The sequence below is a fragment of the Heterodontus francisci genome, chromosome 3 (genome assembly GCF_036365525.1).
Source record: "Heterodontus francisci isolate sHetFra1 chromosome 3, sHetFra1.hap1, whole genome shotgun sequence".
NCBI classification, from domain to species: domain Eukaryota; kingdom Metazoa; phylum Chordata; class Chondrichthyes; order Heterodontiformes; family Heterodontidae; genus Heterodontus; species Heterodontus francisci.
Genome location: NC_090373.1, coordinates 128242152 through 128260003, shown reverse-complemented (window position 1 = coordinate 128260003; position 17852 = coordinate 128242152).

Genomic DNA, 17852 nt, shown 5'->3' with positions numbered 1-17852 from the left:
CTGCAGCAAATCATTTACCCTATTGCTAATGAATGTCAGGGTGCTGTGTATTTTCATTCCGCTTTTTCAATGCGACTTGTATCATTATAAGGATTATGTCTTTGATCTCTATCAGCTCAAAGAAATTATCATGTAAGTATTTTCTTGCGCACATTTTTCTGGCTCATTTGTGTAAATAGGGACAGAATCTTTATCACAACCAGTCTACAGAAACCTTCTGACTTGGATTCCAGAAGTAAACAGTCATCAAACTCAGCACACCCTTGCATCCAGACTTGGAGACAGTTCCATTAGCACAAAAGACTCTGTTGCAGTTTTTGAACTTTTATGTGGCACATGTAGGTAAGTGCAGGAGATCTTTGTTACTTCTCCCATCCTTTAGTACACAATTCTGTCAAGCAGGTGACTTGCATATTGTTTTCCAAGGCCAGGGTTTTTAATTGATTTCCTGTGGAAGGCACCTAGCAGCAAGAATGGATATTGGGCTTCCCACAAGTGCCTCTAAGCTGTACATGCTCCTAGCCCAAATATAGAAAGTCTATCATGATGTCAATGTAAAACTGATCGACTACAGAAATAGAATCATGCATGTGGATGTGCCTTTCCATGGCATTCCCAAGATTTGTTCATCCTGGAGTCTCAGGGTATGGTAAAAAGTCTGAAATGATTACTTTGCATCAGATTTCACTCCTGTAGACTAAGTTCAATTACCAACAATGAGATATATTGTTGACATGGAAATTGCAGATATTAAAATAACAGATATAATTAGGGATCTCAAAACATAGGGCTGCCAGTCCAGATGCTATCTATCCATGTTTTTGTCCATATCTTTAGCAACTACTTAGTTAGGGTTTGTTCCCTCGGACTGGAAGGATGCTTATGTAGATTCAATTATCAATAAGAGTGCCAAGTCAGTACCAGGGAATTGGAGGACCATTCACTTTAATCATAGATAAGATGCTGAAACGATTATAAGAGGTGGTTTTTATTATCATCTGGAACGAGAAGGTGATTTCAGAGATGAACAGTTTCTGGAAAGAAAGGTGTATTACTAATTTTATTGGATTTTTTAAAGAAGTGATTGGGTAAATGACAAACATGGCCCAGTAGACATTGTCCACTTGTATTTTCAGACAGCCTTTGAGAAGGTACCTCACAAAGGTTTATTAGAATATTGTAGAATTGGTAGGAAGTTGCTACAATGCATTAAGAATTTGCTTTTAGGAGGCTTTGTGCAAATGTGAGGGCTGAGGATAACATGTTTATCAAATGATGCTTAACTTGGATCTTCTTTAGCCTCCTTGTCTCGAGAGACAATGGGTACGCGCCTGGAGGTGGTCAGTGGTTTGTGAAGCAGCGCCTGGAGTGGCTATAAAGGCCAATTCTAGAGTGACAGACGCTTCCACAGGTGCTGCAGATAAAATTGGTTGTTGGGGCTGTTACACAGTTGGCTCTCTCCTTGCGCTTCTGTCTTTTTTCCTGCTAACTGCTAAGTCTCTTCGACTTGCCACACTTTAGTCCTGCCTTTATGGCTGCCTGCCAGCTCTGGTGATCGCTGGCAACTGACTCCCACGACTTGTGGTCAATGTCACAGGACTTCATGTCATGTTTGCAGACATTTTTAAAGCGGTGACATGGACGGCCGGTGGGTCTGACACCAGTGACGAGCTCGCTGTACAATGTGTCCTTGTGGATCCTGCCATCTTCCATGTGACTCACATGGCCAAGCCATCTCAAGCACCGCTGGCTCAGTAAGGTGTATATGCTGGGGATGTTGGCCGCCTCGAGAACTTCTGTGTTGGAGGTACGGTCCTGCCACCTGATGCCAAGGATTCTCCGGAGGCAATGAAGATGGAATGAATTGAGACGTCGCTCTTGGCTGACATACGTTGTCAAGCCTCGCTGCCGTAGAGAAAGGTACTGAGGACACAGGCTTGATACACCCGGACATTTGTGTTCCGTGTCAGTGCGCCATTTTCCCACACTCTCTTGGCCAGTCTGGACATAGCAGTGGAAGCCTTTCCAATGCGCTTGTTGATTTCTGCATCGAGAGACAGGTTACTGGTGATAGTTGAGCCTAGGTAGGTGAACTCTTGAACCACTTCCAGAGCGTGGTCGCCGATATTAATGGATGGAGCATTTCTGACGTCCTGTCCCATGATGTTCGTTTTCTTGAGGCTGATGGTTAGGCCAAATTCATTGCAGGCAGCCACAATCCTGTCTGAGTCTCTGCAGACACTCTTCTGTGTGAGATGTTAATGCAGCATCGTAAGCAAAGAGGAGTTCCCTGATTAGGACTTTCCGTACTTTGGTCTTCGCTCTTAGATGGGCAAGGTTGAACAACCTGCCACCTGATCTTGTGTGGAGGAAAATTCCTTCTTCTGAAGACTTGAACGCATGTGAGAGCAGCAGGGATAACTTGGATAAATCTAATGTTATTCACATGGGTATTGTGGAAATGAAGATAGTGGACAGCTGTGGGAGTAAGGTAAAAACCTTACTTGAGGACACAGAACAGTCCATTGAAAGAATGATCTTGGCGTGATAGTGCACAATTCTCTTAAGGTTCACACCAATGCCACTGAATGATAGCCAAGGCAGTTAGGTTATTAGGTTACACTGCTAAGATAATTCAATATAATCCAAAACACAGAATTTTGTCCTTACATAAAAAGTTTTGATAGGCTTTTTAAGAATACAATATCCAGCTTTGGTCACATATTGTAGATGATAGAATGACTGGAAAAGGTTTAGGGGGGAGGGGAGGGGAGTACAGTGGGCACTAGAATGATATCTACTGGAAGGAAGTTAGAATCATAGAGACATGTGTGGCACAGAAGGATGCCAATTCTTAATGCATTGTAGCAATGGTCCATTTGGACCATTGAGTCCATGCCAGCTCTCCAGGGTGCTATCCAGTCAGTCCCAATCCTGGAACCTTGTTTAGACCACATTTAGGACACTGTGCGCATACCACAAAAACAGTTATTGAAAGCACAGAAAACAGTTGGAAGAATATTTTTCATACTGGTTATTAGAACATAGAATGCTGTAATTTCTCTAGTTGTAGGAAAAATCTTTGAAGAATAATCTACTAAATTTGTAATTCCAAGAAGGAACCTGGATTTTTTTTTTTTAGATTAGAGATACAGCACTGAAACAGGCCCTTCGGCCCACCGAGTCTGTGCCGAACATCAACCACCCATTTATACTAATCCTACACTAATTCCATATTCCTACCAAACATCCCCACCTGTCCCTATATTTCCCTACCACCTACCTACACTAGTGACAATTTATAATGGCCAATTTACCTATCAACCTGCAAGTCTTTTTGGCTTGTGGGAGGAAACCGGAGCACCCGGAGAAAACCCACGCAGACACAGTGAGAACTTGCAAACTCCACACAGGCAGTACCCGGAATTGAACCCGGGTCCCTGGAGCTGTGAGGCTTGGATATCTGCTGCTTAAACTGTCCCTACAATTGACATGAGGCACTAGAAAGGGAATCAAAGAATTGTGAAGTGTCCATGCTTGACTGATACTTCTTAGTCTATCATTAGGAGAGAGTAATTCCGAGATCACACAGTAGAATTTTTGTTTTCCCAATATGGAGTGCATACTATCCCTCTAATTCCGGAGAGTTCACGTATAGGTTGATGAGGCTTAAGGACCCCAATTATGCACGGGGGAACTGCTGTTTTTTTAACCCGTTTAAATTATGAAACTTACCAACACAGTTAGCTGGGGCAATAAGGAAAGCCCCCAGTGTTAGATGCAGTTTTGTCCTGTCTTGATCGGGTAGGCATCCCTTTAAACCAGACGCAATACATGAGACTTGAAAAAGTCTTGAAGATTTACCATCTTTTACTGCCCTGATGCATTTACTAATTTGTAACTATAATTATTGCGATCTCATCTTGCTATTATGATGTGCCTGCTGTGTAATTATTTATGGGCTTCATCCACAAGGATGGATGGTTTATTCAATAATTCCTCAAAAGTGTTTGCAGCACACCTCAACCATGCAGTGACAAATTCTTTGAACACCTTGCACACCTCCTGTAGCACATCATGGAAGAGCATTGTGTGGTCTGTCCAGGATTGGATGTTATCATTGTTTTGTACTGCCAATGATCTTTCATTGACCATAGTTTTGTGGTGTACCTTTTTTTTGCAGCAGATGGAATTAGAGATTAGGGAGCTATGTGCCCTTAGCTTCTCTTCAAGCAATGTTCTGATTACTCTCAACAAATCAAAAGCCAATTATTTGGCTGTTACTTTGTACGAAGCATCATACGATGTTTTTCACTCATACTATGCATCACGAGAGTTAAGTTGACTTCAGTTTGGTGCTTGTGACCTTCAACCATGTCACATCTGTGCCACGCTGAGGAAGTTCTATAACAATGTGATTGAATTGATAGAAGTAGCTGGGAACATTTTGTTATGACTGAGGTGGGAGGAGTGCACTGCCTTTTCTAGTCCCACTTCTCCGCAGGTCACAACATATATTTTAAAAATATTTACACAGTTAATGATTCGGTCAATCATGTACTCTACTCTTCATCCCAGAATAAAATACTCCAAACAGATTTATTTAATAAACAACAAAGTTATCAGTTTATTATCAAACAAGACCTATCCAGTAATGAAGCGAAGCATTACACACAGATGGAAATATGAAAGTTCCCTTTTTAAATTCCCCACACATACTCACACACACTGAAAAAAATACAGAAATTCTCTCTGCAAAGGTCTATTACAAACAAAGAGAATACTTTGATCAAACACTTGCTAATTCTTGAAGAAATAGGTGAAGATGTGAAAGGAAGTCTGTTGTCCCTTTTGATCTGGCGTCCGGGTATACAGAGACAAGTCACTGGGATCTTTTCTAAAGCAGTTCTTTTCAGGCGGTGTTGAGAATTAATCTGGCAGCTTTTTCCAGCTTCTCAGGAGAGATGCAGCACCAGGGACTTTGGCTCTCCCACACTGGATCTTTGCAAGGTTTCTTCAAAGAGGTAGAGAAAGAGGTGGGTTGGGAGGTTTTTCCTTGACAAGTTGGTCTCAAACTGTCTTCAAAACAGTTCACACCCTAACTGACTTGAAAACAATATCTTCCCCAAACAGAATGTCAACCTCCTGACCTCCATAAACCTTGACATGTGGCTTCTCTGTAAACATCTCCCCCAGGTCAGCAAGGTTTCTGTTTATTGAGCTTGGAGCATATGATTTCCAGCACAGGTTGTTTTCAAACAACATCTTAAGTGTCCTTTCAGTGAATTTGATTTAAAAAAAAAACACGTCCATGGAATCTTTTCAGTTTTAACGCAAGGCCTCAAAAAATTTTTTTAAAATGGAAGCACTTTCAGAACAATATGATATGGTGGTTGGCACAGCATCCTGGTGTGCATGTGATTCTAAATTTTTACATCTGAAAATCATTGATGTCATCAGTCAGATGGCATTCTTTGTTTATGATGTTTTATGCGTGTCTGTCTGGTGGAAGACTGCGTTTGTGTTAAACAGTTCAGGCTCAAATGCATTTATTCATACAAAGAAAACTATTATTATTGACCTATCTGGCATCTTTGGGGCTCATTACACCAGCCTAGGTTCTGGCGTTTTTGCTAACTGCACACACTTACGTTGCTCATGTCTGCTATCGGTGTTGCAGTGGTCATATTATCTGAGGCAACTCAGTTTTGTTCATTATTGTTAGGCTTACGCATTAACAATAGTGCTTCCGTTTCAATGATGGCATCACAGCTATCAGGAGTTAATTAATGTCTTTAGCAAATGGTTCAACCTCACAGTAACATCCTATGAATTTCAAACCTTGCACCAGCTGTAGCAGTGTCTCACCATGAAAGGTCACCGACCTGAAACATTAACTCTGCTTCTCTTTCCACAGATACTGCCAGACTCGTTGAGTATTTCCAGCACTTTCTGTTTTTATTTGTAGCAGTGTCTCATTGCCTGGCTGCTGCAAAAGAGTTATGGTCAGCCTCTTCTAACGATTGACCCTCTCCAGTCAGCCAGCTTTGTTTTATTCAATGAAGCAATATTGATATTATAACAAACCAACTCTCTTTCTGCAGCTCGACTAGATCCTCTGCTAGTGGGGGTATATCATAACAAAATCTTTCCATATACTTTCACAACTCTCCTTCACTAGTGTCCCAGGCTTTAATTTCATGCTGTTATGACTGTAAATATTCACCAATTCTCTTTCCCTCACCCTTGCAGGTCTCTCAGGCGTAAAACAAAATGTAGGTAGGGTTACTGGGCATTTCAAATTCAACCCATACTGACACCATTTCCTGCTTGTGGTGTTATGATACGACCGCTCAGGACAAAGCCCCCAATCAAAATATATGATTCTGATTGCGGTGGGAGCAACACACTGTCAATTCAGTCCCGCCACTCCACAGATCGCATCATACATATCTTTAAGCTTTCCAAATCAACGAAAGCAGCAGCCAAATTGAAACAATCTAGTAACCTCCGAATGAGGCATACCAAACCAGGTATCTATAGATATCAACAAATTAACTATTTATTTTAGAAAAACTAAGATCTTAAACACTACTAAGATAAACCAATATCTAAAGACCTTATAAGTTATTTAAAGAATCTAACGCTCGCATTCACATACATATACTCAAACTAATAGTATTTTTGTTGTTTAATTAACTGCCCGAGCAAATAGAAATAACAATAAAGTCTTTGCAGATTTATGTTCCTGACGAAATGGAATCTTCAATGTAGACGCAGTCCAAGGTTGTTTGAAGTCTTTGTAGTTGTCCGATGGGGTCCGACGATAGGACTTTGGTAGTTCAGTTCAGCATTTGAAGCATCAAACTTTCCTTTCCAGCGATGAATCCTATCCCTGTTCAGTTCAACATCACTGGTGCCACCTCATGGTGTACATGACAATATAACATTTTCCCAATAGGTATCAAAACTAAACCATTCTTTGGGCCTGGGGTCTGTTAGAGACATCTCACAATACTATCTGTGCGATTAAAGGCCAGGGCCTTTGCTTCTAACAAAACATCTTGTTTGTCTCCCCTGGTGTCGCCAACCATACCCACCCTTTCACAATCTAGTGGTCTCCCTATCCCTGACTCTATTACCCGCAGCTCTGGGGACATGTTCCCTCTTTCTGTTTTTCTCTTCTGTCATTTGCATTACTTAGATTGATATGCCTTTCAGTTCAACACTAGTTCCTCCACCTGCAGATCACTTAATGTTAAGATCAATTTATTTAATTGTTTTCAAATAAAACTTAAAATTTTTTATTTATCCATGAAAACCACTGAAATTATATGAGTACGTCCTTTTTTTGTTTCCTTTAAATGTCTAAAATGCCAACTCATATGAATTGAATTTTAAATTCTAATTTCTTGTTCCCAGACTCCCAATTGCCACAATAGTCAATGTAAAAATTGCCCCTAGTGTAGGTAGGTGGTAGGAGAATTGAGGGATGGTGGGGATGTGAGAGGGAAAATGGGATTAATGTAGGATTAGTATAAATGGGTGGTTGATGGTCGGCACGGACTCGTTGGGCCGAAGGGCCTGTTTCGGTGCTGTATCTCTCTATGACTCTATGACTCTATAATGCTGTGAGAGATGTCCTTTTCTTCTTGAAGCTGTTGGAAATCCCGTTGCACTGCCAGCTGCCTGTAACCTGAAAAAAAAACAAAGGATCCAGTCTGCCTGTGGCTGAATGGGTTAATATCCGATAAATTCAATAACTGCTAGCAGAAAGGGTTAACTCTCTGCTGCTTTAAAAGAGAGCGGGACAAAAGTCCTCAGATTGACTAGTGATGTCATTGTCACCTCTCCATTTTTTTGCAGAAAAAAAGAACAAAGCATTGCCATGTGTCCTGGTCAGTTTGAACTGGGTCTTTTGCCAAACAAAGGAAATACCTCAATCTCTTGCCCCACCCCCACCTCACTTGCTTATAACATGTGACATTTTTAATATTTGTCAGTTCCGAAGAAGGGTCACTGACCCGAAACGTTAACTCTGCTTCTCTTTCCACAGATGCTGCCAGACCTGCTGAGTGGTTCCAGCATTTCTTGTTTTTATTTCAGATTTCCAACATCCGCAGTATTTTGCTTTTATTACCTCAATCGTTCTTATTAGACTGTTCTTTTTTTTCGAACTTTTTTTTCCTACAACTTCCTCAGATATCAGTGTGTTCTGCTGAGTATTTTTAAACCACTCTTTCAATTGCTCCAAAATCCCAAGCTCTCCAATTAAAAAAAATATCAAGCAACAAATACATTCCAGCTTAGCTAAACCAGTTCAACCTGCTTTCTTCTGAACAAAGAAAGGCTTTTTTAAACTTTTACCAATTCCTTTTCCCAATTGTTTCAGAGCAACAACTCCAATGGTTCCCAGAAAGACATTTTTAACTTTTGTGAAAAAGTCTCCAACCCAAATTCCAATTTACACGATTTAATATTAAAACCACCCATACTAACATTTCTGAATTTGTATCCGGATTAGAATCTCCACATGTTTAATAAACCCCATTCGAGTTGGGATCCTGGCCAGCAAGCCCACCTCGAATCTCATAACTTAATTTAAACTTCCCTTCCAATCCATCTCACAATTTTATTGTGAGTTTTCAAACTTAAAGTGCTGAAGCTACTACCACAAAACCACAATTTTGGGAAGAGAAAACACTGAAGCTTGAAGCACACAAAACATCATCTACACAAAAAATCTATTTATTCCACATACAAGCAGAGAAAAAATAGCATGTGCTTTATTTAATAAAAAAAGAACAACAAATTACATTACCTATCTTCTTTCCTTAAACTTCTGATGTACCTGTAATTAAAACTCCAAACAAAAGGTTAATTCCCAAGAAACACCTTAAAGTGTTTCATCCAAAACAAAAGCATGCTTGTTTGTACATAAAAGCCTTTGCAACCTGCATTCAGTTCTTACAGGGACAGAACACTAGGACTTCTTACTATCAATTCAGTGAAAGACGCCCTTTGGTCTGCCCGAAACTTGCCGGTCTTCCAGTGCAGAGAGTTGTCCACCACCGAATGTTGCAGACTGGCACATTCCAAGGTCCAGGACTACATGCTGAGGGACACACGAAAGCTTGGGGCAGCCGCAGCAAAGGCTCAATGGGGAAAGACCACAGTGTAAGGTCCCCCCACCAAGCTGAACTGAGGGGTTGGACCCATGGAAAACCCCTCGAACTGTATCGGGAAAATTTTCATTTGCTGTAAATGTAAAAATGTAATTGGCATGACAAATGTGAAATGGAAGGGTTGTGAAGCAACTCATGATTGAAGGAAACTGATCTGCCTTGCAATGTTTGTATTTTTTGACTTGATGCTGTTTTAAACTGTTTGGGAATGTATTTTTTTACAGATTTTTATAAATAAAGTATATTTTGGAAATAAAAAAAACTAGGACTTCTTACATTTCACTGCAGCTCTCTTCTTTTACCTGGGAGACATCACAACACAATAAACTCCCAGCAGTAATTGCTTAACTTTACAGAACATTAAATTGACACAGGCACACTCAATAATCGCATACACACTTTCATATTCCCATACAACGATACGAATTCCTATAAACTCAAAGTGCCAAAGAACACATTAAAACTCGCACACATACATTATTACTGGAAGCTTCCTTTGCATTCTCCATTCATACAACATTCGCCTTGACAACTTGAAACTTAAGTCAGAACTCAAACAGAAGCAAGAAAGATAAATAAATTACATCAGCGGTTTTGATTCCTCTTTCTTTCAACTGCTTTTACCTTTCTTTTTACAGAAACCCTGGACCCCCTATTCCTCCTTATCGTCCAGGGGTTCCCGCTCTCTCTCTTCCTCTAGCTGTGTTATTAACCCATTAATAACCACATCCCCTTCACTGAGCTTCTTATCTCTCACCTCCAACTCCAGCTTCATCTTTCCTGTGCTGCCACTGATATGTCATCAGCCAAACTGCCTTCATCAAGGCCCACTTACAAGTGGATCCCTGTCTCCACTGTTCTCCCTCATCTACCAGATCATTCTCCTCCAAGATAACTCAAACCCACCTCTTCTTAAGAGGTAATTTACTTCGTGACTAACCCATCCATAGTATGTTCTGCCATTTCTTTATCTTCAAGACTCCTGACTGGCTTGCCACTTGCAAGACCCCCTCTCTGGTCTAAAGGTTCTTGTGTTTACCAATGGTACATGTTTCACTAAATGTGATACACCTTTATTATATCTCTAAGCAATAGTACATGCTCACAATGACACTGGTCATTGACATTGGGGAGGCTGAGAGTTTCCTGGATCGTACGTTCCAGGAGATAATTACCTAACAAGCAGTGAGATTTCAGGAGAATACATGAGTGGTGATCCAACAGAGTAGAAAGAGGCAGGAAGTGCAGGAGTCTTTGGGGTGTGTGACACTCTCAAACTGGTAACAGGAAAGAGAGAGTAGACATAAATGGATAATTTTCTGGTTGGCAAGATGTAAGGAGTGGTGTGCCACAGGGATCAGTGCTGAGGCCTCAACTTTTTTCAATTTATATAAATGAATTGGATGAAGGGACTGAAGGTATGGTTGCTAAATTTGCTGTTGATGCAAAGATAGGTAGTCAAATAAGTTGTGAAGAGGACATTATTGATCGTCTCCATTTCCATTACCCTCATAGGCAGCAAGTTCCAGGTCATTACCACTTACTACGTAAAACAGTTCTTCCTCACATCTCCTGCATCTCTGGCCCAAAACCTTATATTTGTATCCCCAAGTCCATGTACCAGCAGCTAATGGGAACAGCTTTTTCTCATCTATGTTATCTAAACCTGTCATAATCTTGTACACCTTTATCAAATCTCCCCTCAATTCCCTTTACTCCAAGGAGAACAACCCCAGCTTCTACAACCTAACCCTGGAACTATTCTGGTAAATCTCTTCTGCACCATCTCAAGGACCCTCACATCCTTCCTAAAATGTTGTGACCAAAACTGTATGCAATACTGTAGTTGTGGCCTAACCAGGGTTTTATAAAGGTTCAGCATAACTTCCCTGCTTTTGTGCTCAATAACTCTATTTATGAAGACCAAGATCCCATATGCTTTGCTAACCACTGTCTCAATATGTCCTGCCACATTCGAAGATCTATACACATGAACCTTCGGGTCCCTCTGTCCCTGCGCACTCTGTAGAACCGTGTCACTAAGTTTATATTGTCTCTCCCGATCCGTTCTGCCAAAATGCATCATCTCACATTTATCTGTATTAAATTCCATTTGTCACTTCTCTGCCCATTCTGCTAGCCTATCCATGTCTTGTTGCAGTCGATTTGTATCATCCTCACTGTTTGCCTTCCTTCAAATTTGGTATCATTGGGAAATTTTGAAATTTTACCCAGCATTCCAATATGGGAGGCGGTGGTGCAGTGGTAATGTCACTGGACTGGTAGCCCAGAGGCCCAGGCTAATTCTCTGGGGACGTGGGTTCAAATCCCACCACGGCAGATGGTGAAATTTGAATTCAGTTAATAAATCTGGAATTAAAAAAAGATAGTCTACTGTGACTATGAAGCCATTGTCAATTGTTGTAAAAACCCATCTGGTTCACTAATGTCCTTCAGGGAAGGAAATCTGCTGTCCTTACCTGGTCTGGCCTACATGTGACTCCAGATCCACAGCAATGTGGTTGACTCTTAAAAAATGCCCTCTGAAATGGCCACTCAGTTCAAGGGCAATTAGGGATGGGCAATAAATGCTGGCCTCGCCAGCGATGTCCACATCCCTTGACCGAAAAAAAAGTGTCATGCAGTCCCCCACCTGGCAAAACCTAAGAAAACCTGGTGTGCTCATTTCTTAGCCTTCGAATTGCAAAGTGGTGAACAAGGATTCACCAAAGGGGGAGCTCAAAACAGTGTGTTTAAAAATCAAACCCTGCTACAATAAGACCAGGTGAAGACAGTAAAAGACCCCTAGACACCTTTCTCACCCGGTCATAACAGAAATTTGGGTGCTAGCGTCCGGAATTTCACCCACAGATAAACAAGAGAAATTGGAATGGGGAAGCCAAATTGTTCCCAATCAAAAAAGAGCAAGATTAATACAGGTTTTCTTGTGTGATTGAATACTAACTGAAGCGAGTAGCTCTGCAAGCCAGGGTGAAGTAACTTGGGATAGGTTATCCCTTGCGCTTCTGTCTTTTTTCCTGCCAACAGCTGTCACTGTGTCTGACCCGGCCTGGCCCGACCCGAGCCCGAATGCCGGAACCGGAAGAGCAACCTGACCCGACCCGAACCCGACCACAGTCCAGTATACAGTACTCCAGATGTGGTCTCACCAATGCCCTGTATAGCTGAAGCATAACCTCGTTACTTTTGTATTCAATTCCCCTTACAATAAACAATAACATTCTATTAGCTTTCCTAATTATGTGCTGTACCTGCATACTAACCTTTTGCGATTCTCGCACTAGGACACCCAGATCACTCTGCAGCTCAGAGCTCTGCAATCTGTCAGCATTTAGATAATATGCTTCTTTTTTATTCTTCCTGCCAAAATGGACAATTTCACATTTCCCACATTATACTCCATTTGGCAGATCTTTGCCCACTCACTTAACCTATCTATATCCCTTTGTAGCCCCCTTATGTCCTCTTCACAACTTATTTTCCTACCTCTCTTTGTGTCATCTGAAAATATAGCAACCAGACCTTCGGTCCCTTCATCCAAGCCATTTATATAAATTGTAAAAAATTGAGGCCCTAGCAGAGATCCTTGTGGCATCTTGCCAACTTGTTACATCTTGCCAACCATAAAGTGACCCATTTATGAATGGGAGAATTGTTTTTTGGCCAGCACAGACATGATGGGTCAAATGGCCTCTTTCTGTGCCTTAAACTTTCTATGATTCTATGCCAACTCTCGATTTCCTGTTAGCCAGCTAATCTTCTGGGAGGTGGGATGGCAGTACTGATTAGGGAAGACATTGTAGTGTTGGAAAGAGGGAATGTCCTTGAGGAGGCAAGGACAGAATCTATTTGGTTAAAGTTGAGAAGCAAAAAGGGTATGATCACACTACTAGGGGTACTCTATAGGTTTCCAAATAGTGAGAGAGAGATAGAGGAGCAAATCTGCAGTGAAATCACAGAGATGTGGTGATATTGGGGGATTTTAATTGCTCAGATATCGATTGGGATAATGTTAGAGTAAAGGGTAAGGAGAGGGAGGAATTTCTGAAATGTGTTCAGGAGAAGTTCCTTGACTAGTATGTTCTCAGTGCTACTAGGAAGGAGGCATTGCTGGATCTGGTGCTGGGGAATAGGGCAGGCAAAGTGGACCAAATGTCTGTAGGGGAGCACTTGGGTAAGAGTGATCATGTAGATAAGGTTCAGATTAGTATTGGAGAAGAGCAAGGGGCAATCTAAAGTAGAACTTTTAATTTGGAAGAGAGCTAATTTCAATGGGATGAGAAGGGATCTAGCCAAGGTAAAATGGAACCAAAGACTGACAAGAAAATCTGTAACAGAACACTGGGTGATCTTTAAGGAGAAGATGTTTCAGGTACAGGCTAGGTACGTTCCAACAAGGGCGAAAGGTAGGGGAACCAAAGCCAGGGCTCCTTGGATGATGAGGGAGATCGAGAATATGATGAAACGAAAAAGAGGGTGTATGATGCATGTCAGGTGAATTCTTCAAGCGAGAATCAGGCCAAATACAATAAGTTGAGAGTGGAAGTGAAGAGGAAAATAAACAAGGCAAAGAGAGAATATGAGAATAGAATGGCAGTTAGTATAAAAGGGAACCCAAAACTATTCCCAGCATGTAAATAGTAAGTGGGTAGTAAGAGGCAGAGTAGGTCCTATTAGGGACAAAGAGGGTGTTAGAGACACAGGGAAAGGCTAGGCTACTTAATGAGTAATTTGCATCAGTGTTTATTAAGAAAGAGGATGCTGACAAAATATCGGTAGAAGCGGAGATGGTGGAGGTAATGGATGGGGTGAAAATTGAGAGCGAGGATGTACTGAAAGGGTTGGCTATGTTTAGATTGGATAAGTCGCCTGGTCCGGATGGCTTTCAGAAGTGGTAGTGGAGATAGTGGAAGGGCTTGCCATAATCTTCCAATCTTCCTGAGATATGGGGGAAGTGTCAGAGGATTGGAGAGTGGCAAATGTGACACACTTATTCACAAAAGAGTCTAATAGGACAGTCCTAGTAACTACAGGCCAGTTGGTTTAATATCAGTGGTGGTGTAGGATTGAGTTTAATATATAATAGGACTGTTAGAACTTAGTTGTCATATCCTTAAGTATATCGGTTAAAATTGTATTCTGTAAGTGACATAACCACAAAGCATGATGTTAGCTAAAGTTCTGTACAAGTAATGACATGTCGAGAAGTAATGGAAAGGATTAATTCAGACTATGTAAAGACTGTTCATTTAAAAGGCATTAGACTGTGGATTACCCCAGGGAGACTGTTAGCTTTTTAATTTGGAAAAACTGTAAACAATCCCTGTCTGGTCACAAAGTTGTGAAATGAAATAAGTGCATATCAAGTGCATATCAAGTGGTCACTTGATTAGCAGCAGGGCAGCACCGGATTGAGGACCTTTTGTCTGAGGCTTTGTGAAGCAAATCATAGAGTCAAGAAAGCTTGAATCTGGAGGCCCGCCCCCCTCCCTCCCTGCACACCCCCCCCCCACCACCGCACACCCCCAGCTGGATGACAATGACAACGACCTGAACCAGGATCAAGGTGCCATCATGGAAAGGCAGTTCGGTAATTACTGACCAATCAGATGGTCAGAAAGATGGTTTTACCTAATATGGCAGAGAGCCAAGCCGGGAAAGGTGTATAAAATAAGGATTTGTAAGACACTAAGCGGCATCATTACCTAGAAGAAGAAAAGGCAAAAGATAGACTTCAATCAAGAGACAGTTAACAGGAGGCTGAGGATCGGTGATCCACCGTGAACGTGACTGTTGACCACTGCCCTTTGCTAAGTATCACAATTTTGTGCTTATTGTGGAAAACTTAATAAAGTCTGTGAAGCTTGTGAAAACATCCTCGTACCCCTGTGTGGGGGTTCTGTAGCTAGTCTGAGCTGTAAGTCCTTTTTAGATCAGCTCTGCCAACTTAGTTTATAATTGTCATTGACCTAAGTCTTACAATTAAATTAAAGCAAGCCCCAGATCTTGCTGTGGGTAAGGTTTCAGAAACAATAATCAGGGAAAAAAATCAACAGGCACTTGGAGAGTTTTGAGATAATTAAGGACAGCCAGCACAGATTTGTAAACTGTAGACTGTGCTTGACTAATCTAATTGGAATTTTTCGATGAAGTAACAGAGAAGGTTGATGAAGGGAATGCAGTGGATGTTGTCGATATTGATTTTAAGAAAGTGTTTGACAAAGTACCACATAAAAGGTTGGTTAGTAAAATTCAGTCTCATGGAATAGTAAGTGTTAGCTTGGATAAAAAAATTGGCTTAAGGACAGAAAGCAACGAGTCATAGTAAAAGGCTATTTTTCAGACTGGAGGATGGTAGACAGTGCTGTTCCCCAAGTGTCACTGCTGCGACAACTGCTTTTTTGATATTGTGATGACTGGGTGAGGAAGGGGTCACAGGCTCCCCTCTTGCCCCTTTCCTGATTTTGCTGTAACAGGGTTTCACTTTCAAAACACTGTTTTGGCTTCACCTCAGTGAGTCCTTACTTACTGCTCTCCAATTATAATTGTAAATGAACCCATCAGACAGTGTTACAACCAGGTGAGAAAGGTGTCTAGGGGTCTTTTGCTGTCTTCACCTGGTCTTATTGTAACAGGGTTTTATTTTTAAACACACTGTGTTTTGAGTTCCACCTTTGTGAATCCTTGTTCACAGCTTTCCAATTATAAGGCAAAGAAATGAGCATAAACAGGCTTTCTTTGGTTTAAAGGACAAAAGTGAAATTTATTAAACCTTAAACTTAAACTCTAATACGGCTAACGCCTACGGATATATGACGTGCCCATGCTAGCATGTACACGCGATACACACATGCAGATAGGGACAGAAAAGAGGAGAGGGAAATATAAGGTGAAAGGTTTGAGGCAATCTCTGAGGGGGGTTTCTGGTTACAGTTCTGTGTTTCCAGCTCACTGTAGAGTCTTTGATTGTAGGCAGCTCTTACTTTTCATTGGGGCCCAGTATTCTTATTAAACCTTGGTTAACGTAGGAGACTTTTCTCTCTTTGAGGTTCTCGTGTCTTCGATGGCTTCTGAAGCTGGTGTGAGCGAGATGAGAGCAGAAAGGAGAGAGATGTTCTCAAACCAGGAACCAGGAGCTTTCTGATTTCAAACACTGTTTTCTCCAATTTAAAACTCTCAGTTCAAACCTCAGCAACAGCCAGTTAGTCATGTGACTAAAACGGGTCTGACCACTTCTTCTGTGTATTGGGAAGCAACAACAGGGTCCCAATTGTTCAACACTGTCTGTTACTATGCAAATGTCTTTCCAGTCAGGGGCTTGCAATTTTAAGTTTCAATGCTCATGTGGCGAAATAATGTGTGCCTCAGTCTTGGCAGGTGGGGGGCTTGCCTGACAGACAGGCTTTCTTAGGTTTAAACAAGAAAGGTGTAAGTTTATTAACCTTATCACTCTAACTCAGTTAAAATTACTAAAAATACGTGACGCAACCACGCTAACATGCATACGAGATAAACACACACACAAATAGATACAGAGGAGGAAAAAGAATTAAAGGGGAGGGTTTGGAATAGTAGATGGAATTCAGTTCCTGTCTTTAATTTGCTGTAAAGTCTTTGGCTGGAATTGCGGTGATAAAGTCATAGAGAGATACAGCACTGAAACAGGCCCTTCAGCCCATCAAGACCATGCCGACCATCAACCACCCATTTATACTAATACTTTATTAATCCCATTTTTCCTTCTCACATCCCCACCTTCCCTCAATTCTCCTACCACATACCTACACTAGGGGCAATTTTTTACAATGGCCAATTTAGCTATCAACCCACAAGTCTTTGGCATGTGGGAGGAAACTGGAGCACCAGGAGGAAACCCATGCGGTCACAGGGAGAACTTGCAAACTTTGCACAGGCAGTACCCAGAACCGAACCTGGGTCGCTGGAGATGTGAGGCTGCGGTGCTAGCCTGCGGTCTTGTGGTTCTCACTGGGGCCCAATATACACTTTCAAACTTGCATCTCTGGTACCAGAAAGCTGAAGTGGTCCTCTGTCTCGAGGCTTAAGTTGCTTCCGTGGGTCCCTGGGACTTTGATTGAGACAGAGAGAGAGATAGCTTCCTTCTCTTTTATCTTCAATTTGCAGTCTGCCCAAAACCTTTCTGTGAGGCACAATTCAACAGTTGCTAGTCTGGCCAGCAGGTAAGTCATGTGACCAACTCATTGTTTGCAACAGCATCTTCTGGGGAAGATTGTTGATTCTTCAAAGCTTACTAGACACATTCAGTGGGGGCGGGGTGGGGGGTGTGTGGTTGGGGGGGGAGGGTGGTGGGTGGTGGTAGATTGCTGTCTCTTACAAAGTCAATGTCCTTTGATCATCATTATTGACAAAACTCATCTTGTTACTTGAATCAGGGAGCACTCTTATTGTCTCTCTATGCAACTACCTCTAAGAATGCAAATGTGCAGCCATGTTTTAGCTGTTCAGCTCTGTGGTCCTTTTAAACAAGTTATGTTCAATGTCCAGTAAAAAGTTTCAGTAGTGTTCTATATGACAAAATTAATATGTTTCCATTTGGCCGGTGTGGTTTCCGCCACACCTCCACCTCCTGCTGAATGAATTGCGACATTGGGAGAACATTTCATTATA